Source organism: Bombus pyrosoma, linkage group LG4 (assembly GCF_014825855.1).
Source record: "Bombus pyrosoma isolate SC7728 linkage group LG4, ASM1482585v1, whole genome shotgun sequence".
NCBI lineage: Eukaryota > Metazoa > Arthropoda > Insecta > Hymenoptera > Apidae > Bombus > Bombus pyrosoma.
In genome coordinates this window covers 7,928,111-7,954,113 of record NC_057773.1, presented here as the reverse complement: position 1 = coordinate 7,954,113, position 26,003 = coordinate 7,928,111, and the positions used below count along the sequence as shown (strand labels likewise).

The window sequence follows — 26,003 nt, the reverse complement described above, 5'->3', positions numbered from 1 at the left end:
TTCAACATTATTCGCACAAGAGCCCGAACACAAGAGTTGAGCTGAAGAGTTTCAACGTATAAACAGCTTGTTATTGATAATTTGCACTATCGCGGTGCGGTTCTTCGGCGCCCTTTATTAACCGTGCGTTATTTTTGATCAAGTTTATTTGACGCGACATGAAATGAACCGTATCGTGGAATTAATCGAGTTGCTCCTATAATTTGATCGCCGTTGAATGAACGATTACGCTCGATTGTGAAAGAGTACGGATTCGCGTTTTCCAGGTGTCATTAATGAAGCGACTGTTGTCGGTAATTTGCTGCGAACGAGGCAAACCGTTTCGTACGATTAAATTAAACTTGCAGAGAACGCCAAATATACGAAGTTGTGCTGCATGTTGTTTCACATGTTAAAGGAAGCTTGGAAATAAATTAATTTAAAACTAATTAAATTCGTTTATTTTATGAGAAAGATGAAACGTTTCAAACGATTAAATAATATCAGAAATAAGGAAAGTTTTAAAAGAGGCTAGCAAATGAATTGTTTCCTTTCGCAAAATGGATAAAATATTTTTAAATAATAATTAAACATTACACCGAGAAAATATAACGAACACTCGAGATATGTTTTACATGTTTAATAGATGTTACCAAATAAATTGATCGTCTATCTAACAAAAGAGGATAATCGAACGATTCATAAAGATCTTGAAGAAAATTTCGATTGGAAGTCGGGAGACAGAGTCATAAATTCTTGAAGAATACCATTGCATTCCATTATGAAACCGCATAGTTCAGCGTTAATGACGCTACTCGAAATCATTTGGTCGTAGCGTTAATCGCAATTATCATTAGAAATCGACAAGAGTATTCAACGCAAATATCCAAGCAATTTCCACGAACTCTCTATTAAAGTTTCTACCATGTGTTCTCAAACTGTGATTAGCTAGAACGTTTTAAACTTTTAGAAACTCTTATTATTGCGTTAGCCGTGTATCGATGCAAACTTCCACGAACATTTAAATTCCAAGACAAACGAGGTGGAAACAAAGGATGACTTTAAACGTACATCGGAAACTCCGGCGGCGTTTGTCGCATCGCGGCAAAGTAAACGTTATTTTCCGTGGATCCACACGGCTCGTGATTTCGTGTAGCGAAACGAAAGCGGGCAAACGAAGTTTGTCGTCGAACAGCGCGATGAAATTTCCCGGAGAACAAAAGTATCTTTTGACAGAGTTGTTCCCGAGCGATTTCCAGATATCTGTTCTCCGGTGCATTCTCGAGTCTTTGCGGATATTCGCCGGGGAAGACTTGGACGATTACTCGATCGCGAAGACCGTGTACCTTCTCTTGTCGGAAGTAGTTTTCCTCGTGAACTCGAACTGTTTCTCGTGAGCAGAAAACTTGCGAAGTTTCGGCGGCCGTTGATAGAATTTCACAATATTTCCAGCAACTTTCCGGACGAGTGTTTACCGCGGAATTTGCGAAGCGAAGATCGTGGAAACAGTTTAGAAGTGCCCTCGATCTCCGGTAAATGCGACCAGCAGGAGGCACGATGAAATATCGAGCTTTGAGTTATCGGGGGTAATGCTCGAGCAAATTTTGTTGCTCGTAAATTCGAGCACCTCTTGTTTTCTCGAACGAACTAGTTCTGAACGGTTTGATACTCGTTCCGAGGAAATATGTCCATTGGAATTGCAATCTGTTACGCGAACTTTGCGTTTCTGCCGTTCTGCTTTTCATGCCCTACTTTGATTAAGATCCTTCAATGTTTTTTAATTAAAAGTTTCGGTATACAACGAAAGATACCTGGAAACGGTGGCACGAACATCAAAGGGGAAAAGTAAAAATACAAGTCGGCAATTGTACACAGCGTGTAGTTCAATAATTACAGTAGAATTATTTAATTCGTTATTTTAGAACCTGTTGGTATCTTGGTTGTTATTTCAGTTTTCTATATACGTAACAATTACTCGTAATAAATGTTATCATAAAATCTGGTCTTTGTACTAGTTCCACGTACAGTGCGTTATTTCTGTATTGAGACGAATCTACCGAGATATAAAATCATAAATGATTTTGTAACAATTGTTACAAAATTGGAAAACGTTTCGTTACTTCGAAGATATTCAACGTATGCAGTAAATTAAAGATATCTATCCTGTTTAGACAATCTTTTAACGCATACCTGTAAACGAAGACATCGTAACAATTTAAAAATTCTTTGCAAGGAATTCATTATTAGGGAATTACTTTGATTAAACGCGTGCGTTTAAGATTGCATTTCAGGGGACATTTTATTTACAGAAACTTAATGCTAAATAAGTCATCACGAATCAAATCCTAACTGTGTGTGTTCGCTCAATAATACCATTTAAGGGTTTCAAATAAAATAGTATTATCGCGTACACACGTGAACGTATCTCAAGTCAGAGACATCGCTTCCCCTAAAATTCCTAATAAAACTCTCTCGATATAACTTGACGTACCCACGGTCTGGCGATAAGATACGCGTCTTCTGGAAGACCCGTGGGTCGTTGGAAGCACGTAGGGGCTCTCTTTGGTCTTTCGATCAATCGGCGAACGCCCCGCCTCGGTTGGAACACCGCAAGGATCCGAGGACATCCCTTCGCAAGGATTTGGAGCGAAGCCAGAAAGCGATACCTGGAAATCTGTCGGACAACTCGATTTCGTCGAGAGCACGCCGGAGAAACTTGTTTACCGGTCTGATAATGGTATTCTGTCGGGTGCACCGACAGTTCTCGTGTTTCTGCGGCACTGTTAATGGACTTACGACGAATCGCCAGGATTTACACCGGATTACAAACGCGTTTACGACTAATCTCTTCGTGTGTGACCAGTCTGCCCGTTGATGGTCTATCTTTCTCTCTCTCCTGTCGGCTGTCTCTCTCCCTCTCCCTCTCTCTCTCTTTCTCCGCTGGTATCTCTGCCTATTTATCTTTCTCCGTTCGCAGTTACGCGCGTCTCCTGGTCTCCGTTGCCGTTTGTGTTCATGGTCTCAGAGGCAATTCCCGCCAAGATTAGTGGTCTAGAACGTGTTGTCATGCAATGCGATCGGAACTGTGCGTTTTCGGTTCCAGAGACCGGTTGCACGTCGCGTCGCTTCCATGTTTATCGACGTTAATTTGTTGGGGGATATCTCGACGAAGGTAAATTACCGCGTCCTGAGATTCAATTGATAGATCGCAGTTTAAAAGGCCGCTTCAAAGAGAATCGTTTAACGCTAAAACTACCGAAACTTCGCAAAATAACGAGTTTTATTTTTGAAATTTCTCCTGAAATTATTAAGAACGCGTAAATATTTATTATTCCGCTGCTGTAATACAAATTAAAAATTAAAATTAGTTTTATAACAGCGATACATTAGTTCCTCTGCAGAAATATCTGGGAAATCAATCTCGACAGTTCCAACCATATGAACGCAGGATCTTCGTTAAAACTGAATATCTCGTGCAATAATCGATTCTGCCTTGCCATTTCCAATTCCACATTTGCGCATCCAAACGACAAATCATCGGGCCAAATCTGTCGAACGATCTTCCGAATTTACTTTCTCCAATTTTATTCGTTTCTCGCGTCACGCTTGTTTATCCCACTATCGAAATAAATATACCCAGCTATATGCTGAACCATCTATTCGCGATTTAACCGTAGTCCGATCGTCGAGCGTTCACAGTTAAACACGCAGCCATTTTCCAAGCTGTGCAACACCAGAGATTCGCAATTCGGCTCGCATCCATAAATCGTGGCCCGACCAAAACGGTGGAGAACGATCGACAGGGGAACTTCGTCGTATCGTTCGTTGAATGTCTATAGCCATCGGCCGAGTTGTATCACCAGAAGCGGTAGTTTCTACGATCGGACAATTTGCTTGCATAATGCGACACCCACGCGGCTCCCACGCGCCATCAGCGGCGGTTGAGAACCTTCGTTCGAGTTATACCAGCTATTAGCGATCATTTACGAGGACGCCGTTGGAATACGATCGAATACGATTAGGCGGAAATTGATCGACCGACCGTATGAGAAAACTCCAATTGTTTCTATTTCGCGTTGCTACACTATCGTTTAGAAATGTTAAGGCACCTGCTAGCTCCGCACGAAATAATTAACTTGGACCAATCGATCGGAATTTTTTATTTACTCGCCTCATTACGTATTCGTATGAAATTCTCGTTCAATACACGCAACAAAAATTCGTTGCAACTAATTTGCAACAGTCACGGGCGTACAGATCGATTTCGAAATCGTGATGCGAAAACGAAACGAAAGAAAATTAATTTTATTACAGGTAATCGATGATTATGAATTCTTATTCTATTATATTCTCCGTGTGAAATAATAAATTCTTACAAGTTTACGTCGTTTCTCGATGGTCGGACTGCGAACGTTTATGTATTTATGTGAACATTTAAGGTGCAAAATGCGATAGTATATCTATGTATAACATTCAAAGTGTAACTCTGGTTGTAAAATTTAATGGTCGAAACAGATTTCCACTTAATAGCTCCGTTTCTTTGCTTGTGTTTAAAACCTGAATTTGCAGAAACATTCATGGTCTACCAATGATTTTTCAGATTTACCTAAATTATCGCTAATGTATTAATACGCTGCTGTATGTTTCCCGATATTGTACGCGGATTTCAAATTAATTCGCGAGATTCGATCGTCGTTGAACACGATACATTAAGCCATTGATACGGAACGACGATGTAACGACGGGAGTAACGGCGATGGTTACTTACGGTTTAATGGGAAATAAAAGCGAGTCTGTTGCTTCTTGAGATCATTCGTTTTAATGGGAGGATTATGTGCAGCTTGGGAGGACTGAGTTTCTTCCGAAGGATTATGGATTAGCGAAACGATAATTTAACATTCTGCGTATTCGGGATTTCGTTCGCTTATGAAAGGAAAGGTATGATTGGCTATAAGTTTCTGCTTTAATCTGAGACATAGAAAGTAGTGATTGCAATAAATAGAAATTTGTTGTGCTGGTGCAAGATAGAGATACGTAATACCATTACATAGTAACGTTAACGACGTAATAAAATAGATATGTACTTATATAGCGTATTAATGATAGCGATGATAGTATGTATAATAATAAAATACGATGACATAATAGTAACTATGATTTTGCTACAAGTAATGTCATTTCCAAGTCATATTGTGCTATAGAGTATAAGGCTTATGATGGTTAATAGAATGTAAGAATTGAGAGAATCGAGAAGATGAAATGAAAGAAGGTTTTATTGCACGATTTTGTCTTGTCTTTATGAATTTATTTATTACAGTTCGAAGGGAAAGAATTTTACAATGAAATGAATGGATCCCTTGTTTAAAGCGATCAACCATCGAATGGAAAGATCTAGTTTCAAATCCCTAGTTAGGAGTTTCATTTCCTCGACCTATTTCTCGTTTCTTCTGACCATAACATTTTCATTAGCTACGAACACTATTTCAACTTCTATTATCGGTAAACGTATATTTTAAAAATGTGCTTAATTCTCTGTTGAACCATTGTGCCAATTAAAATCTTGTTTAATCTTCTCACCATCTCGATAATTTTTATATCTTTCGATATCCTATTTTATGGTCCAAGAAAAAAATCTCCGTCAATGTAACGTTTACGTTACAAATTCGGGGAACGCTTCGTTTTCATAAATAATAAATATAATGTCCCCAACTTTTTTTTTATTACTTTAAAGACTCTTTGCCGCTTCAGTGACATTTCGTTGCTGAAAGTTTACGTATATTTTCAACATCGCGATCAGATTCTTAAAAACTTGCCGAAAGAAGTCTATTCTTGACTCTTTAAATTCTTCTATAAAATCGTGCTGTTCCATATTCTCCCTCTTTCCCCCAAAAAAGAAGAAACAAAGCAAAAAGGAGGAGAAAAGAAAAAAATGAAAAAGATGAAGAGAAGAAAACTTTCTCAGAATCGCCGGACCAGCGTTCCCCGCTGTCTATAAAAGAAACGAAGAAGGCCGGCTGTGAGCATCAGCATCAACGTTAGAAACATAGTAGAAGCGAACGAGTTGACTACTTTGTCCGACAAGTAACGACTTCGTTACTCTGGCTGGAAATTCTAGCGAAAGATCGGGCACGCCTTTCCGCGGCGTCATAGCGGCTTAAGAAATTACGTTCTTGTCGGTGATTCCGCGAAGCGGCCTTCCGTCGAGTCCTTAACTTCTTTAGGGCTTCATTCTCGAAGATCGTAAGGCGAATCGTACGTACCTTTTGCGGCGCTTGTTCTCACTTAACGAGATGCGTGTTCTCGCGCTGGGAATAGAACCGGCCAGAGAGCAAGCCCACCGAACCCTTTCTTACGATCGGTCTTTTGCAATTCTGCCAACAGCGTGCCGCAGGCCTAACATTCGCGCCGCGCCGTGCCGGTTTGTTTGAATACCGCAGATTATATAATAGATACGCTGTACGCCACTCTAAAGGCCCTGCCGTGTTTTTCCTTCGTCGCCGCGCCGGTAGCCTTCGACCCAAACTAGCGATGGAACTGACACGATACAATGTTGATGATACTCAAACAATTCGATACTAATCCATTAATATGTCGACCAGCACGCGATATTTCTTATATTTTGCCCTGGGAGCCGCAGTAGATTGAAATGTAACACGCTACAACATCCAATTTTTGTAAAATATTACACCATATCTACGCAATTTTGTCCGAATCATTCGTATCGTTGAAAATTGATTAATCCATGAAATTTATCTCATTCTAATCGTTCTAAACAAATTTAGCAACGTAGGTCATCGGCAAGTGTTGAAGTCAATGTGTTAAGAACCAAGCAGTATAGGTTATCGTATGGTTATAAATACTGCAATATCTTTCGATGTCTTTCAACTAAAATCGTAGAATCTGCGAGGAAGAAATAGAAATGGGAAAAATATTAAGCGTTTGCTTGAATACCGTAGAATCTACAGCGTGGGTTATATAATAGATACCTGAACCATACTAGAACCGTCCCCAGTCCCCATGCGTTTTCCTTTCATTTAGTTCTATCGTTAGACATTCTCATATCGATCCCTACTTCGTTCGTATTGTAACGTATAATATTGATATCAATATCTTCATGTAGTACCTATCTATGGTATATTAGCGTTTTAATAGAAATATCAAACCGAGTACTCGTATTCTCGTAAAAGTATCGATCAAACATAATAATTTATATTAGAAAATTTCATACATCAGCAAGTAACAAGTTCTACAATTTTGCAATTTTACATCCCATAGAATAACTAAATGACTGATTCTTTGCAAAAGTTACTCATAGAATTGAGTTTCTTCGTTAACAAAATTACTGTTCCTAATAGAAGATAGAACTTTGTTAGTCACAGTATATATCAACTTGTAAGTTGACATGCAACCAACAATATTAGTACAATTGCGTACAAGAGTATAAGTATTGTTATCGTCGTAAAAATGTTGACTGTTCTCGATACCTACGTCCTTGATACAATGTAATATAATATAAGATGGGAATATTCGTACTACTATACGCTATCGATAAGTATCGATGCGGTATCAGTCCCAACACTAGCTCGAACACGTTTACTCGTTGGGGATAGTTGCCTTCTCGGTTCTGGCCGGTGAAAACATTATTCCTGAACACGAAAACGGCCAATTACGGATCTCTGACGGGTGTATTTTAGAAACAACAAGCGTCAACGGCCAGGTAACGTGTGATTCATTGCATTCGAGCAACGTGAATAGAGCTCGGTTGCGTGGTGAATAGGGTAATAACCGGTGCCATACGATGTAACCTGCTTCTTCTTATCGTCGTGAAATAATATCGTGTAGACCAATGCGGAAAGGTTTTAACTTTTCGTTGACTGCGCGAAATCCGACTGTAAGACGAACGGCTATTATCGTTTGATATTTGCTTGGAATTGTTGCTGCGTTTCGTGCAAGGGAATTCTGGTTGAAGCAAATGATTATGTTAACACGTTGTTGCAACTTCATTGTGTTCCGATGCACTTTACGTGTTGGTTATTCGGATTCTTCAGACTGAAATCATACGATGGGAACTTTTTGTCGGTGGTAATTATAGTTTGTTTAACCTGGCTGGCGAATTATGTGAAAGAATTTTAAGTGACTGTGTAATTGCAGGACATTCTTTTTTCTTCATTATTTATGAATGATAAGTTCATTAATTGTAAATGAATATGTTTTTGCGTAAAGAAACGTTGAAATGCGGCGCTGCTAGAGATATTGGAAAAAAGAAGTTACATTAATATGTTATTTCGTCGTAAAAGGATATTTTGAAAATGCATAAACATTTTTTTGTGACTACGAGTAAAATATTTTCACATTTCAGGTAATTTAGAATAAACTTCTGTATTTAATGGCAGTATCGATCATTGTAAATGTGCGAGAAAAACGTTTACGTGATAAATGTTCATACGCAAATGAACACTTCGCAAAAAATTTTCCACTGGTACCATACATCGACCTTTGCTTCTTCTCAAACAGTCTGTTTTTCTTATCTAACGCACGGATAAAAAATGAACGGCTAAGGTCTGACCACGTGAAAGAGCGTTTCTTCTATGGCTATTAGAAGAAATCGATCTATTAATCGACTGCCGGAAGTCGTCGGCTGAGTGAATCGACTGCTGTTATTCACGACCTACCAAGAAGAAAGGGGCAAAGCTGCGTCATTTAACGTGAGAAGCAATTTCATGGTTGCTCAATAGAAACACGTCTTTATAAGCAAAAGTCAGCGAAGGCTATCATTTGTGTAGCCTAATCATTTAACGCTTGACGTAATACTTGTCTATTTGATTATTGAATAAAATTATTAGATAGATTTATGCTTTAATATTAGCAAGGACAAAAGTACATCTCTCTCTCTCTCTCTCTCTTTTTTTTAACATTTTTCTTCGATGTACTGTTTTTATATCTCAAAAATAATATTGTTACAGAGTAATTTGTTATAATTTTATACAAAACAAACAAAGAACATTGACATTCCTTTAAAATAAAATTTCTTTTAATACAATAGGAACTTGATTATTCGAATTGCCTGATAAAAATAACAGATAAAATATAGTGAATATATAATAATAATTTTATTATTTTATTATTAAAGCTTGCTTTTTCGTATCGTTGCACAGTATTACAATATTATTTTTAATGTTCAGTGACATATAAACTATGATAAAGATTCTAATTTCTAATTTCTACGTCTTTTTTAAATTCTATTTGGTTAGATCAAGACGTGACTTCCGGAAGGACATAAACAGGATGGTTGTTTCACAGTTCCACGTCCCTTTGCTTGATTTATGGCTGCTGGGACTGAAACAAGTATAAATCTCTGTTTAACTTCCCTGTTAAGTCAGAAGGTGTTTAGTATATTCTTTCTAAGGTCACAGCTGTCGTACAATTGCTTAACTTACATAATAAGTTTTTCTTTCCTGAACGTATTTCTTAGTGTGACATAAGATTTCGTGTACTAATAAACGTCGTAATAACTAATACCAATACTAATACTAACTAATTAACCAACAATTATATAATACTACAAATATAATACCAAGAAGGTTAGAAGAACCAAAATCTTTCTGGGAACTTTGACGCTTCTAACTTTTGTGTTAAATATATCACAACTAAACAGTTAAATTAAAATAACTTGCGAGATGAAGTAGAACATAATAAAGTATGCTGAGAATACGTAACAGATTAAAGAAAATATGTTGAAAGTCCGATAATTTCTATTATATTGCACATAATTAATAAATTATTAATCACTTAATTCATTCAAATTCCCTGTTCTATCGTACAAACTTAAAACCCTATTTTAGAAACTTAATTGCCCAAAATTCGTTCGAATAAAAACATTACGATGACAAAGGATCTCCTATCTCAAACAAGACCGATCGGAAAATTATTCATGGAAGTAGGATCAAATCGAAAGATTCTCGCTATCACATAACGGAAGAGGTCTGGCGAGGCTGTCGCTTCGTAGCCAAGAAAGCACAACCGATGTTGCGTTTGTCTCTCTTTCCACGGCGTAGTTTGAATATTCAGTGGTTTTCGTGGCTAAAAGGGGCGAAGGGCGAACAGACCTACGAGAATGAGAACGAGAACGAGAATGAGAAAGAGAAAGGGCCGCGCGAAGGAAATCCAGAGGCACGAGGGATAAGCCAGCTAGAATCTGGTGTACATCCCCGTTTAGCAATTAGCATCTTGTATTTCGAAGCCGGAGTTTCCTCCGGATGGAGCCGTAGGAAGAAAGCAGAGCTGAGTCACGAAGTCAGCCCCTTGCTTTCCTGCCAGTCGTCTCTGAATATCGTTAGCTTCGGCGAATTTAATTCGGTAGTCGTAATTTAGCACGCATTAGTGATGTTCCACGGTGAAATTCCGCACGATGTTCGCTATTCGACGGCACGATTAATTTCTAGTTGAACTTTGTTTTCCTCGTCGAGAACAGGCTGTGCTGCTTCTTTGTCGGTTTCTATACCTGTACTCTTGTTTTGTTGCTTTGTAGGATACAACGGGGACAAATGAGGGGTTGAACTCTCACCGATGAAAGAGGAATGTATAGTTGTTGTTTTTCAATCTAAAGAGGTTAAGGGGAACGAAGAATAGAAAGTATAAATATGAAAAATTATGTAAATATCCAGTAGAATAGAATCTATTAAATGTAGATAAAATATATTAGCGCAAATATATTTTAACATCTCTATGTAATAAACAGGAAATACGAGAATAACTAGTAGAATCATTCGATGCTCGAGAAAAATTGTATTCTTCGTTATTGAAATCAAATAACCCGGCATATAAATGTTCTTAAATTTTCTAGCTTAATTAGATTTATATTATTGTTATTATTATTAAATGTTAGGCTTGCAATCACATATGTTCTGGTATTACATATAAAAAAAATATAAACGATAAAAATTTGACTCTTATTTTATATTTTATAAAATTTTCTAATTTAAACATTATCTCCAATTCTCCAGTCAATATATATGATTCAAACTTACGCGCAATTTTTATTTAAAATAATTTTCAATATTTTTTTTTTTTTTTTGGTTGTAGTGTAGCAAATGCGGGAGATCTCGCTACATTCTCATCACTTTTCTCACGATTTGACACCTCGATCGAATAGTCAGATAGAAGAGCTTGACATTTGACCCGTCAGGCGGAATCGAGCTTGTGGTTGAAGTTTGCTCTTTTTCCGTTACCGGAAACGCTAGTAACCAGAAACTATCGACAAAGAACGTCCCAAATTTCCAACCCGAACCACGATCTACTATCCATGAATTCTGACTTACACGTGTCTATGTCACACGCGTGCACCCTTGTCCGAACACATACGATCATTCGAGGAACATACATACGTGTGCAATGTATGCAATGTATACGGTGAATCAGGTATCCGCGTGATTTAATCACATCGCTTTGTCTGGACGAAGCTGTTTCCGGTATCGAATTATCCGAGAATCGCGTAGCGCGATGTAATTGATTGTTGCCGTGCGTTTGTACGTCGTTTGCCTTTATTGGCGTATTATTTTTCGTATAATTTTCAGTTAGACAGAATAGTAGTAGTGGGTTTTAGCTTTAAGAACTAACAATTATGATTTAGTACATATATATTATTCAATATATTAACAAACTATCATCAATCGAACGTTATAGTTATCGTCTTCAAAATCATATAGAAAATACCTAGACACACAATGTACGTATATAATTCTCGAACTGTAAATGTTTTCGATGAATATTGAAGATCTTTAACGAACTATTACATAAAAGCATATTGTACAAGGTACTTTCAATTTTGCCGACCAAACTGCAAGATTATAAATTAATTACGCAACGTAAAGTAAAAAAGAAATTACCTGGTCCTTACTTCTTCGGCATCGTGTTTATTCCTCTGTCTATTATCCAAGAAATGAAACACTTTTACCAAATTCATATCTATTTTTCCAACCACGGTAATACCATCTCCTCGATTCGATCCAATTTCAAAACCTCTTCAGCGCGATTCCCATCCGAAAAAGGGATCTCTTTTGGCGAAGGAAAGCCCGTAACATAGGTTGAAGCGTGAAACGTGATCACGGGATCGCAGATCGCAAAATAATCGAATTGTCGAGCGTTCGATCAGCGACGCGGAGCGATACACAGCGGTTGTACACAGAGGCGGGCTACGGTTCCGTGACGCTGAAAGCATGCACCAAAGTCCCTTTTAGCGGTGCTTTCAACGCTTTTCCCGCCGAAGCTGTTCTGGCTCGTTCAAATATTAAAATAAGCGAACGGGAGAAGCGGAAACATGCTCCAGCTTACAAAAGGAGATTTTCTACTTTGCCGTGACCCGGCGTTCTTCTCCGCGCAAGGAGAAAAAGAAAGGGAAGCCAGGAAGGGAGGAAAAAGGGGTTGATAGACGGAGGGTGGAAGTGTTCCGCGTTCCTTCAACCGCCTTTCGCTTCAGAGGCAAAACAAATTTGCAAACGGAAAGACACGGGCTACGCTTCCGTCTAACTGATCCTCTGGTTATTCGTTCGCGTATGAGAAGAACGGAGATGAATCTTCGTGAATATCTCACGAGACGATATACTCTCTTGGTGAAAAAGATATAGAAGAGGTATATGAGACATCAAGGTTTTCATCTGTACGTGATATTAATATCTTTGACAATTGTTGGAAATTAAGTATCATGGACGAAATCTAAGGAAAGATACGACGTTCGAGACTTTTCAGAAACGTAAAATATCGGCTCAGAATTAGCACAGAATTAGATTATCCTTTAAGCTAATTTCTATCAATACGATAATTGCTGTAAAATAGAAAGCAATAGAGAGTTTCATATAAATAACTGTAATTTTAATTTACAAATAGTAATTTTTCTCTCTACATACATGTGACCCTATCGCACTATATTTCCTTCCGCTTATATTCAATGTTTTCGTCTCAAATGTATCTTTCCTATATACGAGATATCTGAAATTTTACAAAACTCTTATCGATACGTGTGATTTTTTGTTTTACTTTTACGTTAAGCATCTTGAAATACTACAGATCTTCTTGTTCGTTAAAATGAATAAAAATTGGAAAATTGTTCTCTCGAAGGCGATATTGAAATGTTCGATCGAAAATGAAATTCGAGGATCGTTGCAGGGTTAATATCAAATTACAAACGGTTTTCGATTTAAAATTCTAGATGTTTCCACTCTCCGTCAGATCGACGAACATACCTACGGACCGTGCAAGACCCTAGCTACGACTATAACGATCGATGTATCCTGATAACGCTTTCATTTATAATTTCACTGTATCCTTTTTATTAAACGTACACTTAGGGGAAAACGTCTCCTTCACGACGCGACGCTGCGCAACTACATACACTTTGATTCTATTTTAATACCGCGAACGATCAACACCGCGGTTTGCGTCATTTTATATTTGACTTGCTGATTCGTGGAATAACATGATTCCACGAATCGCCAACATTTTTAGAATATCGACGAACCGATGACGCGTGAGAATGGTTCGACGTTAAACAGCAATTCCGTTTCGCTAGGGGAGTAGCAAGAATGGTTGTTAGGGCGAGACCGGTTAAATTAGCTTGACAATATTTGAGGACAATATTTACTTACCAATCTCTTAGAGTTAATGGCTGATACAATTGAATTTCGAATATTGTAGAGTGGAATGGAAAAATATGTATTATGTACAGTGTTTCTTGGGTCGATTTTCTCTTGTGAAATAAGTAAACCGCACGTGCCATTGTGTTGACAAATGATTATTTTTCGCCGCTTTCGGGGAAATTGCATCTGATATTGACAAAAGGACTTACCTAAATTATGTCAATTTATTAGTAACTATATGCGTCTGTTTCTTACACTTCTTTATTGAAAGCTGACAAAGAAACTTGAGATTATCACGGAACTATTGTAAATTATAAAGTATATTTTTTTCGGATATGTTTATTAATTATAAAGGAATATTATATCAATATTGTGATATTGTAAATAGTGATCTTATCGCTTATTGTTTTATATCGACAAATTACATTATTTCATTACACTTATTAAATTAATATTCCATCTCCATAGCAAAAATTCGTATTACAAATACGAAAATCATATATCTATCATAAATACAATTTTTTCTAAGGAATAATTCTTACATGAACTTCTCCTCCATGCAGTTTCCTTGTTTCTAATGTAATTGTATACACTATACGCGTTCAAACAATAATTAATGTAATTAAGTAAAAAAAAAAAGAGAAAATATTTTATCTTAACGTACGTTTCTAAAATCTGATGAATTCTTAAAGAATCAGTTACGTTCCACAGAATGAAAGAAATGTGTGTATTTATAATTTGATGTTATGTTCCACAAAAGATTTTTAATCTGTCAATATTAAATGCAACGAGAATACACTTCCTTTTCCTCTTTCCATCATAAAAGAGGAAGAAGAAACCGCGAGCAAAGAACAGCGTAAAAACATATACGGCGAAGCATTATCGACACGGCAATCTCCTACTGCTCGTCAATTTTTCTTATTGCTGGATGCGCATTTTACATTGTTGTACACGTAGTGGAAGGACACGGAACGCATTCAGCATGTTTATCGGTATAACAAATCAAGTCTCATTTGAGAAATGGATCGTCACGCCGGTGTGCTGTGCGCGCGGGGTTCGTCTTCTCTCGCGCGGATAATATTAAAAATATCACGTGCACGTGTACAAGCTGGCCGGCTCGTACGGATAGAGTCATTTTATCGTTTCTTTTCTTTTGTATGTTGCAGGTACGTTCAGTGCATTTCTCAGCGGGCCGACACCGCTAGTCCTGGCGATCGTGCTATTCTCACTGCGATCACGTATGTATCTTTGCACGTGTACAGCGTGTCGATATTAATAATGAATGAAGCTGTTGCATATACGGCTCGTCTCGTTCGCTCGAAATTCGCGCATGATCTCTTCTCCCGGTCGCTTCAATCCTTCTCTCCTCCTATTGCACGATTATTATGTGCATATTTCATTTCTTTTCCGTAGCCTGCCCGTCTGGAAAAATATCGTTCCCAGGCTGGAATACCGCTTGAATAACGCAATTACAACTATTGATACGATTTTCTTCTCGAATAGTTTTGTTTTTTTTTTTCTCTTTTTCTTAATCTCTTTTTGCCCCAGCATTTTATTATTTCATCCTTCCGCTTTTATCTTGGTAACGCATTTGTTCTCATTGCCTCGGTTAATTGATTTCAAAAGCGTTCTCCTCTGGTGGTTATAAAGATGGATTTTTAAAAATTTCCAATTCTAAAATTGATATTTGGCTCGAACAAATTCCAATTTAAATAGTATCGCTGCGATTTTCAACGGAGAAAAGATTCGCGTTCGAAAACCAGCAAATAGATCGAACGTGATAGAACGTTAGGTATTTCGATAGATTTTTTTCTTTTAAAACTCTGTCGGACCGTAGTAAAACGGTTTTATAGTGGAGTGGCACTAAAAGGGAGAATAGAATACCGCTACGAGGGCGCTTTGTCCGGGAAAGGTTACAGATGAAGTGGAATTTATCTAAAATTTAATTTCTATTCCAAATAATGGAAACAGAAAACGTGTAGAAGGTACACAAGTTACAAAGAAACATTACGTAATGGAGTAATGCGTAAAGATGTTTTATTGACAAAATTTGAATAATGTATACGCAAACTTACATATTTCGTTTCGTCAAAGCACAGAAAATGTATTTGATTATAGTATATTTTAATAGCTCACTGCAACATCAACAAGACAGGAAGAAGGGAATTATGATAGTGACGTAAGTACTTGAATTTCTTCTAGACAGAAATGGCGATGGAAAAGACATCAAGCAAATCCTTGGAATTTTCTCCAACCGAAATTCAAGGATGTACATTAACTGGGAAGATTTCAAATAAAATAATTTGAGAAAAAGGCTGCAAAATTTATCAAATTATTCTCCTAACTATGTATATATGCATTTTCGTTGTTACTAAAATCCTAAAAAAGAGAAGGTGATAAATAAGTCAGCGTTATTAAAACCAACAATGTCCGAACCCATACTCTCGAACTGTTCAAACCTTTAAAAAAACAAGGCTAATAAATTTGAACACCGCCGGATAGAAAAATGAAAGTAAAAGAGAAAAGATAATTTACTCTGTCCATACATACATATTCTCCGTAGGATTGTCAAATCTTCATAATGAATTAACCGATCCTCCCCAGTGAGTAGACGTTTTTAAATGGCGAGCGAGTCCACCCTCTTGGTGGATTAACATAAAAATAAAAAATAAAAAAAAAAAAGGTACGATGGAAAAATGCAGATCGTCGCGTTTTCACGGGAAATTTGCATGCGACGCGTAAAATTTCTCTACGACCAAACGGCAACCACTCGGTTTCGCTGAATTCGATTCCCTTATCAGTTTGATCCCCTATTTTCGCGTCGTGGAAAATCAAGGTGAAGCGGGAACGCGGCTAGGGGAATCGCGACACGGTGATTTAAAACGGCAGAATAGTCGATGGCGAGTGCAGGGTCGTGGAGCGAGGAGGAAAGAAGATTATAAGTGTCGCGTTCCATTTACTACTCTTCTCCTGTTTTATCCAAAGAGGTTTTTTACGCTCGACTCGAGCTCCAGCTCCGGGCAATATCCATAACAAAGTCCTTCAGTCCTTCTTGTCTGCTCATTTTCCCAGAGACCCGTTAAATAAATCGCCCGTAAAAAAGAGACAGTTTGTTTTAAATTTCGAGTAAATTGGTGGAAAACCGTCCGTCCGTCGATGTTACTTGTGAAAATCGTTTACGTTTGTCGTTCGTTTTACCAGCAGCATGTACATTCACGATAATATCGATAGAAATTCCATATTTCTCCCCTTTCCTTTTTCATAACGTATTTGTATTGTATATTTATCGCAAACAAAAAAAAAAAAAAAAAGAAAAGAGATTTGTGCAGAATTTTGCATTTCAATTTTGCATTCTCCTTCTTCTTTATTATTATTGTTAGCGCGAAATATGTAAATAAGGAAGATGAAGATATTGTCTTAATGAATATTCGTATATATCACAATTGGCCCTAAATTTCAACAGAATATTTCTTCTAAATAGCGTAATTTCTAAGAGCTCATCCATCCGATCTAAAACGAAACGCAATAAAAGCACGATCGCGAAATGTCAAGCAATAAGTTGAAAATTTATTCAAAACCATTGAACAGTACCGTAAGTACCATCAACATGGAAAAAGTGAGAACGAGCAACTATCAATCTCCGTCATGGAGCTACACGAACGTCAGACGTTCTTTCTTCAGTAGGATGCGAAGAAAAGTCTCGCGTTCACAGTCGCTGTCATCCCCAAGTCCTCTATCATCTTTCCTGCACGAAAAGCGAATCGACCCTGCGTATCGTTGAACACATTTGTTTATCTTCCCTAGCTCTAATACATCGCTGTAAACACTTAAATCGGGCGTGCAAACAGGCGAAACAAAAACACCAGCGCACCCTTTCCCCGCTATGTTATCCAGGGGATGATCAAAGCACACCTTCAGCTTGCGAAGCTTTTTAGAAATCGCTTTTATCTCACGGTGCTCTGTCGCTCAAATCGACGGACGTCATTCGTATTTGTCCTCGCCCTTTGTCCACGAAGAAGTGGCTTCCAGCAGCCAGTCAGAAGTGGTAATACACTATGGCTTCAGGCTGGACAGTTCCGTCGATTTCCTTCTCGGGGGTGAAAGTGGGACCGGCTACAGGCTGCTTTCACCAGAGAATGTCTCTGTGTTTTTCTGTTTACGCGCCGCGAGAATCGCTCGAAGAAGCCAGGGGATGCTGCCTGGATATCCAACCGTATCCTCTCTGGTAAATACGAGGGTTATCTGACCTCTCCTACCGGTATTTTGTTGGCACTGCTCCTCGTTGGCGTTGATCACTGGCGCTCAACTGCTCTTTTGTCGCTTCCATTTCTTCTCTCGGCCATAGATACACAATATTGAGCGAATCGACGATTCTGGCTCTCCTTTCATTTGATTCGGCTTGATTTCCTGCTCGAATTAGATTATATCTTGACCATTGGAACGCGAAGTATTTATTTTTCATAATTTTGCACCAGAGTTGGGGAATAAGTATGTATTTTAATTGATTCGTCCGTTGACTTTATTAAATTTGACTGATAGGAAGAATTGAGGTTTTCAATGTCCAATGGAATTGCACGGTATTACGTAAAAGTGGAAAATGTATTTTCACGTCTCTACTAGTACTTTTTCATATGTTAAATATGGGAGGAGTGGGAGAAGAATAACATGGAATGTCACAAAATAGACTTTTTTTCTTCAGAAAATTAAATGTTACTCTTTGATCCTTCAGTAAAGGAACATGGTTACATAAAGTTGAATTCAATTATTAGTTGTAATATGGAGTTTATATTCTTATTAGACATTAGGAAAAAGTCAATACAAAATCTGAATTTTGAACGAAACAGGTACACGGTATAATTCTGATCTTCTGGTAGTTAGTTTATCGAATCGCAGGTTGCACTAAAGTTGACACAGGCAGTTAGTTAAGTTTAGTCTTTCGGTTTACGTACTGTACATTGTTCTTAGATATGAATTCCCAGGAAATATCCTTACCACCATTGATGGTCGAGGGAGCGAAGTTGGGATGTGATTTCGTAATTAAATGATCCGGGTTGGAATTATGTGCACTTCACTAAATGAATGGAGGGTAAGGTAGACTCGACAATTTGGAAGGTGATTTATGACCGCACACTAAAGGGAATTGTATTAGCGTTGGAGGTGCTATATGTGTCAAACAGTTAATAATGTTTAAAGTCTAAAGTTTATTATATCAAACTTGTTTTCAACACCACAAATTATCTCACATTCTAACTATTATTACATCGTCATTTAGCTAGTAGAATGACTAAACTGAAAGACGTAAATTTTTCAGGAAATACTTTTGAGATAGAAAACGTAAGATAGAAAATTATTAATTATTCAATCATGTAGCAACGAACGATTTGTTATTGGATTTAATGAATAATCCTTAGTTGTTGAGTGTCTGTAAAACGTTCACTATGAGCGTTATATAAGTAGACGTTTAAAAATTAATTTAGATTTCATTTTAAGCTGTAAAATGAACGAATGTATAACTGATGTTCTCAGTTCATTTTGCTCCAATCTATTAGATAAGGCGTTAAAAAGGTACATTATTAAATTATTAAATAATCTGTATATTATTTAAAAAAGACTAAAACAACCCTATTTTGAATTGTGATATTGTTCTTCTTAGATACGCAGTATAATCTTATTAAAAACTATATTAATCTTATCATTTTATTCGAACAAATATAAAGTTGTTGATTTTTGCATCTATTACCATCTTCCATATAATAAATTAAGTTATAACCCTCAACTATGTAGACTGTACACTGATCAGAAGAACACACGATGAAAAAAGTTTGTACGCCATTGAGAAGGATAATCCAAAGATGGTCTTCTAGGAGTTCTGTTAGAACGCTAAGTGCATTTGGCCAGCTTCCAGCCGAACGACGACTTGCACGGCTTTCCTGGATGTGAAATCACCGTGGTACATCCTCGACTCCACCCACCTGTCTCCTTTTTTTTCTTCGATCCCTCCGGCACGTCTGTCACGGTCCTTCCAACGTCCAATCCCCTCGAACTTTTCTCGAAGCTTTTTCGTCGGTCTCTCCTCTACTCGAATTCTCTTTTCCGCCGGTCGTTGCTTCCTCGTGGCAGTGTTACTTCGCGTTCCTAGCCGTAGTCAAGGGTTTTTCTTTCAAGGAAGCGAGGTGATTTGTTGTAAAATCATCTGGTGCCTGAGATAAGCGAATCAAAGTTCAATGACCGAGCGAATCGCGACGTATCTTTACAGTAGCTGATGGAATTTTTTATAGATGAAATGTTTCCTTCTTATCAGAATGATAAAAGATGCTTTGGGAATATCCAGTGATTAATTCAGATAATATGTGTTTTTTCTGTTAAAGTTATTTGTACAAACTGATATGATATGATGTAATAATATTATGTAAAGTTAATTGTAAATTAATTGTAATGTGTAAATTGATAAATTACATAAATCGATTTACTTTTATGGATTTTTGAGAAGTGAATTAGGATTATTAAAGAATGTTAACAGTTTTACTTGCTACTGAAATTCTTATTTATGTACGACATATGTAGCTCTAGTGGAAGTTTCTTTTTGCCATCTCTCTTCATGTTTGTCTCTTCATCTTTTTGCTACAATTCTTAAATCTAGTATCTAATTGTCCTATGTTCGTTGATAATGATACGTCTGTAAAAATCGCATCTGTCGATTTTTCATTAACTTGGATGTATTGAATGAACCAAAACTACGTTATATTCATCTAATACAGTGTCAACAGAGAGAGTGAGAGAGAGTGAGAGAGATCCTCAATTTTTAATCGGGCTGAAATGAACATGCTAGGTGTATTACTTTCTTGCCTAACGAAAGCACCACGACGATACACACCAAGTATGTTCAACCTCGACGTACACCACACCATAACCGAGTCACACAAATTTTCTCGTGGACCAGTCTTCAAGGTAGACATATACTCAAGAAACAAATGAATCGAGTTTACCAAGGCGCGATGTACACCGCGAAACGAGCGTTCATTTATCATTGAGCGCCTTATTCGAGGATTTCTTTCGAAAGTTTCGCAACGAGCTGACGGCAGATGAATCGTCGGGATCGTTGTGTCTGAAGGGAGAGGTTGCTCTCGTCAATGCCGAGTTCTCATTCGTTTGCTCCGAAACCGTCTAGCGACGACGAGAGACGAGGCCATAGACTAGAGACCAGGGTCTGGTGATTGTGGGTGGTGGCAGCCTTGGATCGACAGAAGTAGAAGGTTCCCTTGTTGGTTTCGTTTTGGTGCGGAGCTTCCGTATCGGCGTTTTTAGGGCTTTGGGGCCTGGCGAGAGGCAACTTTGTAAGAAGCACTCGAGCGACAGAACGTTAAGGGGCGCCGCGTAGGGATGCGAAAAAGCTTGCTGAGACACATTAGTCTCGGCGGGGGTCAACGAGTGAAAATAAATGGCCCATTACTTCACCGAGAGCCAGCCTATACTACAATGTCTGCGGCATACGCCACCAGACCTTGTGCCTCGCTCTCTTTCTCTTGCTCTTCATGGGCTACTTCGTTCTTCTGGAATTTCACGGGGCAACGATATACGAGCCAGCACCGAGAATAATAGAACGTAAATACCGCGATGAAACGATAGAACCTGTTACGCCGTTATTATCGGCCCCCGGGCTGTCCCTGTTCCACGGCCAAGCTGTTCGATCGATCACTTTTCCTTCCTTTTTCGCTCTTCCCATGGAACTTTAAGAAAGAATCGGTCGATCCAATTTCAAAATAACGCGATTATTAAGCAGCGTTCGGCCTCGGTTTCGGCGTATAATGAGATTTAATAGAATGTATAAATACGTAGATGATATCTTATACCGAGTCATATTTATTGCTTTTCTTGTTCCTTTATATGCATTTACAACAAATTTTAATCCTTTCAAGATGGAATATTTTTTAGTTCACGAGAACAATTAATCTTTTTACTAGAGTTATTCACGATAGAAACAGATTTCCTGGAATAGTTTTGTAAAGTAGACATAATACCATAAAACCTGAGACTTGTTTTACCAAAAGTAGGTACCCAGATTCCTTGTATAGTTAATTAATAACTCACTGAACCGCTATATCATGTAACATCGTGTGTCAGAGGGCTAATACTACAAACAGGATACTAGTGTTATATTTTTTCGCTTTCATCTTCAATTTTTTAGAATCTGACAGGAGGCTTTTGTAAATGTCATCTTCCGGTGTAAATAGTATGCACTAAAAGAAAAACAAACAAACAATTTTTATAATACTTTATATAGCATTGAAAATGCAGGAAGCATATTGTAATATTCATAAGGCATGAAAGAAAAAGAAGCTTCTATTCTTTAGGTAGTAAATTAAAAAAAAATATCTGGACGTTAATGCATTTAAATACAAAGATTCCTAAGTAGAAATTTCGATCTCCTTCGACGTTGTTCGTATGCGCCCATCGGTTCGCAGCTTCCTCGAATTCCTCGAAAGGAGAGATCGCGTATTTTCCCAGTCAGGTTAGCCGGGCAGTGGTTAAGAATCGACAAACTTGTCGTTTCATCTTGCAGTGGCAGTGAAATTAATCGGCGAGACGGGCTGACGCGTGCCCAGAATTACTTTGGTGAGCCTTTTTGTCCAGGAACAGGTCGAAGCAGAGGAGCCTGGATCGAAATTGTTTCTGCTCAGGAGGCACCTCTCGAACCTTGAGCTTAATAGGACAGAGGACAAAAGTTCCACGTGTTTGGTCGCTTCTTTTTCTCGTAACTTTTGCGTTGCGGCAAGGATTCTTCGAATTCTTCCAATTCGGTCGAATCGTGATTGAGCGGAATTAAAACTTTGCTGGGATAGAATAAGCTAGAGCAAATTTCATTTGGAGAAAAAAGTAATAATAACGATATTTCTACTATTCATTTTATGCTAAAATCAAATAGATCGTTTTTAAACAATTTTCTACTTTAGTTCATGTTTTCCCATAGAGTGATAAATAACGTGGATTTTAATAACAATTAAATTCTAAAACGAGTATTTTACACGAATTTGAATGATAGATAATATAGTCGAATTATTTTAAAATATGCCAGCATTTTTTCTAAGAATTCTATTTTATTAATTTTTATTAATTTTACGTAGGTACTCTTCAATAATATTGTTAATATTAGCATGAAAGATGCAAAAACTATTTAAAAAATTATTCTAGACTACGTTTATTTAAAGTACCCAAAGTACCACATGAGATGAAAGATTATTTCATTTAATATCTAAATAATAAAACAATCCAAAGATAAATTATTTGCTTATTCATATAAACTAAAACATGTACGTGCGTGCTTATTTGAAATAAAATGATATATTATTGAAATAGTTGCATCATTGAAATACTTTTCAAATATTTTGAGTAATGTCCACACCTGAAATAGAACAAATATCGATACATACATATAATTGTTGTGAGATGAACACTTTTTTCTAGTTTTTTATATTTCGTTGAAAGAGGTATTAAATTTAGGTCTGAATTAAAAATGACGAATAATAAAATCTTTTCGTCGAAATTTATATTAATTAATTTTTAAATTGGTAAAAATCCATTAAAGACGAAGCTTATATGCATATAAAAATGAATGATTATTACAATGCTTTGTAAAAAACTGAGAGATTATATTTTACGTCAAAAATAAAATGATAAAACGGTTGGTTTTTTCCGATAATATTCATCGTGCCGAAAAAACTGTACAAAAGTTTCCAACGATAAAGTATTGTCCTTTTTTAACAAAATCTGCACATATTTAACATATGCACTCTTTTTGCATCTAGCGAATATTTTTGCCGCGTTTGATTATTGTACCATAAATTTTCAGTGAAGCAATATTTGGAATATTTAGCATTGAATAAGTTTTTGATTGACCCAGTTGGAAACGTTAACATTGAATAAATGAAGCAACGTTCAAAGTGAAACTTCGTTGAAAATGGTATAAATAAAAGCAAAATGATATCATTCCAATTTTCATTTTATTTATATTATCAATTCATTTATATTATCAGATTAATTTATATCTTAATTCTTTAAATTTCGTACGGCCTTTAATTCTATGTAGACTACTTTTATTAAAAAATATCGATAAATTGATTGCTAAATGAAATGAAATGCTAAGCTCAGACGAGAACAATAATTTAAATCAATTTGCAACGATTGCTTCAGCCGCTATAAAAACATATCGCAAGCGATTCACTTAATTGAATGTTCTCGCAGATATCTGTTTCGTTAATTAAATGCAACAGCACGATTGGTAAGATACTTGGAAAGCGAATATCAAATATTAAAACGCAATGTTCAAGGAGAAAGCATTCTAACAGCTTCGATGTAATTTATTTTCTAATTAACACAATTGCAGGCTTGCTCGGTGATTCGTCGTTGCAGCAAAAACTCGCTCGGAGGCGTTTCTGTGTTGATAATTTAATTCGAAAACTGAACAAATTGTTTACACTTGCGAAAGAAAGAAACATCGCTGTTGGAGATTAATTAATTAGACAGGCGATTTATCAGCGCTGCGTTTCCCGGACAGAGAAAAAAAAAAAATAAAATGGGGTCTATGCGAATAGTCGACGAACGACGCTGGGTAAATTGAAATACGTCAGGAACGAAGTCCGCTCCGTCTAGTTGAAGTTTTCACTTATTTATTATCGTTAATTATATAAACAATATCTTTTTACATTGGTAAATAAATTGAATCTTCTTAAATTTCTACTCGTATTAGTTGCTATCGTTGGATCATAAGCGATCTTCGGAAAAGCTCCACAATTAAGTTAATTTGACTCAATTTATGGATCACCTACGATCATCTACGATACCAACTAGGAGTTAATCACCACATTATTGTATCAGTACCTGATTAACGAGGTAAAAAGCGAGAAAACGAGAGAAAAATGCGAGCAACACAAGAAAAGAGAGAACAAGAATAATTAAGGAGCGAGCGAGAGAAAAAGAGAGAGAAAAGGAATAACTTAGAAACGAGAAGAGAGAAAGGAATAATTTAGAAAAGGGGGGGGGGGAAGAGAACGAGCCTATGGCTCTGGCTCAAACAAAATGCAACACCTGCGTTTACTTCCGACAAGTACCCATTAACACCTTGCAATGCGTTTCGCATTACCGTTTCAGAAATTGAAAGACTGCTTGCAACACAAATAAACTGCCGTGGCCAGTGATCTTTTCGATGATAATGTTGATACTGACGGTTAACTGGCAGCTCAAACGAAAGAAAAGTTGAATGAAAGGGGATATCGGTCAGCGTATTATTATAGAAGCGCACAGTCTTGCTATTTGAAACACGCACAGCCTTCTCATGATACGCACGACTATTAGATTGCAATGTGTTTATTTTAAACTCTGCTAAACGATAAAACGGACTTAACGAACTGCACTGGAATTATTTTGGAATTATAGTTACGCATATTGAATTTCATTGACTTTTGCATGTAAAGACACAGAGTTGACGAAAAAGTTTCATCGCCATCGATCGTTCAAGTCGATACCGTGGAAAAATAATAAACTTCGTTATAAAAGTTTAGTTAAAGACACGGTGTATACGATCATGGTCAAGGAAAGATTGTCACATTGTCTATACTACATGCCCTCCTTTGTAATTTGTGACATTTTTGACATATTGAAAATTTCCAATTACATAGTAGTTACCTAATTGATATAGTTGGAGGGGGAGGGAGCGGTGGGCGGATAACGTGACCTGCATGATAAGGTATGACATACGTACCCTTATCAACCTTTTTTTAAATTTTAAATTATATTATGTGTATGTAATTCTTCCTACATTTATATTTAATTTATTCTTTACCTACATCCACATTAAATTTATCTACAGATCGCATTCCTACATTGAATTTCGTCCAGGGTGGGGCGATATTTTTTACATTTAAATGTTCTAGCTATAAACGTATCTACGATAGAAAATGATTTTGTAATAATAGACAAAAAAAAAAAAAAAAATTCTGAATTTGACACTGGCGATGTACGTATCTGCCGCAGTTAGTAGAAAGATAAACACCGTTTTTAGAAATAATGGAATATATCATATCACAGCACATTATTGCCAAGTTAAGAGAAGTATGAACTTTCAATTCGAACAACACTACAGCCACTTGAAGCGATCGAAACCATTTCGTTTGGTTTCCATTGGTCATTTCGTTCCATCAGAACGGAACGTAAAAACTCCATCGGGAATTCGTTCTACGCGAGCGTTAAAATAGAAGATCCGTGTGATCCGTAAGCTGTGGAAAAACACGAAGTATACGAGAACGAAGAGAAATTCAGCGCGGACGTCGGCTTAATTACGTTAGTCACATTATGCGACGTTTCTCCCTTGTTTCTGCGTCGTCGCCATGAGATCCCCGG

General features: G+C 37.1%; 1 protein-coding gene and 1 long non-coding RNA gene across 4 annotated transcripts in view; one reads left to right on the top strand and one right to left on the bottom strand.

Annotated features, from left to right (window-relative positions):
• LOC122567059 (mucin-17-like) overlaps positions 1-26,003 on the top strand; it is a 381,861-nt gene that overhangs the window by 144,798 nt on the left and 211,060 nt on the right. The gene's annotated exons all lie outside the window — the stretch shown is intronic.
• LOC122567061 lies at positions 9,122-13,355 on the bottom strand. Its single transcript, XR_006316684.1, has 3 exons — positions 13,218-13,355; positions 11,865-12,186; positions 9,122-9,315 (listed from the first exon to the last, which is right to left on the bottom strand). It is a non-coding gene; the product is annotated as an uncharacterized LOC122567061 (long non-coding RNA).